Here is a 3,730-nt window from a genome sequence, read left to right as displayed (position 1 = left end):
AGCTGCATCAAATCCACACCCCTCCTATCTATAGGACACAACAATAGCACAGAGTATTTTTTTTATCAGTGTACCAACTCAAAACACAAGAACCACACTAATCCAGCAACACAGAGCATAATGACAGATCTCAGTAGACCATAACCTGCCCCTGGCTATAGCCTAACAGAAAACACATTCAGGCAAACAATATTCACTTTAACCCATCACAAGCATATAACCACGATACAGCACAGAGCAGAGAAAGGAGATTTGTCTGACTCACCTGTGTGAAGCTCCTCATGGTGGCAAAGTCTCCAAAAACCACATCATACAGTGTAGTTTCCCATATTTTGGCTGCCTGGTCCACAGTTTCTCCATCTCCATCCATCCAGATAAGCTCAGTCTCTACGTCAGCAGCTGCTTTCCAACCAAACCTCCATGAATCCACCGTCCACTGCTGCCAGCTACATTTTGTTAACACAAGAAAACACACAGTAGCAACGTTAGCAAACATGCTAACTCGGTTCTTTAAGCTAATTTGAAAAACGCTGCTAACGTTGTATCCGTTATAATAAAGGGAAAACCCGTCCGTTTATGTTTCGTATTTCAGGAGTAGTGTCCGTTAGGTTTTGTTGTTGTTTGTATAAAGTTAATAGTCAACAGACATCAACTTCACCTGCTTCCCTCTGACGTCACTTCCTACGCAGCTCGCCACAGCTGCGCACAACTTGCATTTTAAACATGGCGCCCATTTTACTTTGTCATCGATCCGTTTCCGGTTTTGTCTTTAATTTCCGGTCGCTTCTGTAATGGCTGTGTCGGTGTTATTTATACAGTCTCACTGCTCAGAATCACTCACTACTCACTACATAGTCCACTATATAGTGACTCACTATATAGTGAGTTTGCCATTTTGTCGTGTTGTCCGAAAATATATATATATATTATACTTCAAGTAAGTAAAGACTTAAAGGGATAGTGCACCCAAAAATGAAAATTCAGCCATTATCTACTCACCCATATGCCAAGTCCTGACAACACTTCGGGAGATCCAAGGGGAGAGGGGGTAGCAACACAACACAACACATAATTGAAACTACAAAATATCTCCATACTGCTCGTCCGTAGTGATCCAAGTGTTGTGACGCCCCGTTTGTTTGGACAAACGTCATTTGAACTCTGTTTTTAGCCTCATTGTAGCCTGTAGCTCTGACTGCCTCTCTGGGCACTGCTCTCACGTGTGCGTGCTTGCACACAAGACCAGCAAAAGCACGTGAACGCAAATGAAGGCGGTGCCCATGTCTCATGGTCTCGCGCAAGCGCACACACGTGAGCTCGGTGCACAGAGAGGCAGTTAGAGCTACAGGCTACAATGAGGCTAAAAACAGAGTTCAAATGACTTTTTTCCAAACAACGTTTTATGTCTGGGTTTCACGACACTTGGATCACACGGACGAGCAGTATGGAGATATTTTGTGGTTTCAATTATGTGTTTTTGGACGTTTGAATCTGGGGCGCCGTCAGCCTCCATTAGGTGGAGTTGTGTTGCTACCTCCTCTCCCCTTGGATCTCTGCAAGTGATGTGAGGACTCTAAAACTTCACCTGAGCCTCCCTCAGCATATGGGTGAGTAGATAATGGCTGAAGTTTCATTTTTTGGGTGCACTATCCCTTTAAAGTATCCCACAGTGCACCACGAAAAGTAGTCACCAAGCAATATATCCCACCATGCATTACGGCAAAGGAACGGTCAGACTATCTAGCCGTTTCTCAATCTGCGTTCTTGCCTGTACTTGTGTTCTTGCGGACTTGTGAAATGTCATCAGTCACAGCCCAAGTACTGTTCCGATTCAAAGTCCGCATCCAGCCAAGTACAGTCCAAAGGCCTGCATGTGAACTTGCTCTGCCCGTTCAATCGGTGATGCATCGGGAGGTGACTTGTGTGGACCTTTGACAGCCAGGTATCCCAGAATGCATTTCTCACAGACAAGCGGCAATGGCAGCCATCCTTGGGAGTTTGTATTCCCAAGTCGAACTTACCAAGTCCGGCCTACCAAGTGCTCAAGTCCAAACTTGGCATAGCTACTTGGTATTGAGAAGCGCCTTATGTGGGATGGACACCAAGACGGACAAAAGAAGAGAGAGTAGCTGGATTACAACCTGCTGGACATGTTTAATTTATAACTACTTGTAGAAGTTTGTTTTACCAGTTTCTTTGCCATGTAATAAACTGTCAATTCAATGTAAAGTCATTGGTCCCTGAAGAGATAAAACAGACTAGTGCTTAACAGTTACTGTACAGGGCTAAGTAAGTACGATGATGCAGGTTGTTACTGATAACTGAAGGTATAAATATAATTTGCAGATGCCACAAATAGTCTTTAAACCTGCTGATTTTTGCTTTGTTGGTCTGGAAGCTGATTTACAGCCTAAATATGAATAAAACAGAACTGTTCACCCGGCATTACCTCAGTCCGCAGAGCCTTGGCTTTGGAACTGGAGATTCGGCAGTTCAAGTTTCATACAAAGCAAGTACAGAGTGTGGACTGGCAGCTGGAGAGGTGCCAATTCACCTCCTGGGCACTGCCGAAGTGCCCTTGATCAAGGCACCTAACCCCCAAACTGCTCCAGTGCAGACTGATACATAATAAAGCAAATACTACAGCCTAAATACCGATGTCTTATTTTTTATAAATAACAATTTTGGGGTGAAACCCATCAAGTATCATATGATGCTGGGTTAAATGCCCCATTACACTATAGTCTTACTCTTAACAATTCACTTGTCTTATACTTAGTAAAACAGGACAAATGAGGTTTACATCTTGGGCTCTTTAAATATTTGCAGCCAGTCACCAAACATGTTGTTGCATTGCTACTACAAATGTGCCCCACAGGAAGTAAACATTTTGATTAGTCTGATGTAACTAGTACGCAAGATGAGCCAAGTATGTTGATTTTCTCGTTTTGGTAATAGGAGTGCTGCAGCTAAAACAATAAGAGCATAACAACAAAGATGGTTGTAGCATGCTGTATTTTATTGTATTGAATGCTTAGTTTATAATCAAAATATTTTCACATTACACTTTAGATTTTACAGGAAATGGTTTTGAGTGAGTACTTTTTTTACAGTACATTTTTCCTGAGGTGAAGCCAGCATGCTTTTAGGCTACCAGGTGCTATAAAAACATGGCTTATGATATTGTGTGCCACCCTGTCACATGACTGACATCTGAAGTATTTTTGTCACTTAAAAAACTGATGCAGTTAATCCATGTCAGCCACAAGAGTCCAGAATTAGCAATCAGTGTAACACACACACACACACACACACACACACACACACACACACACACACACACACACACACACACACACACACATCTATTGTAGACACTATGGCACAAAGGTAACAGACAAGAAAAACATGGCAGAAAAGTTGGACAATCTTTTTTTAATGAAAAGCCACAAATTTAATAAATGATTTAATGAATTAATGACTAAACTGATGAATGGATTTAACCATTTCAACAAACAAACCAACAGAGGTCCAAAGCTTCTAAATTAAGAGAGCTGTTACTACAATAGATATGATGGTAGTGAAAATTTAGGTGGATGACAGCGCAGGTATCGCAATGTAAGGTGATTAAATTAAAGTGTAAGAGCAGTGCAGGAGTAATGAATGCTTTGCTATGGATGATATGAATGAAACAGAAAATAAATGTATGTACAGATACCAATGCACATAC

The sequence above is a fragment of the Epinephelus fuscoguttatus genome, linkage group LG13, assembly GCF_011397635.1.
Source record: "Epinephelus fuscoguttatus linkage group LG13, E.fuscoguttatus.final_Chr_v1".
NCBI classification, from domain to species: Eukaryota; Metazoa; Chordata; class Actinopteri; order Perciformes; family Serranidae; genus Epinephelus; species Epinephelus fuscoguttatus.
This window is presented reverse-complemented; position numbering follows the sequence as displayed.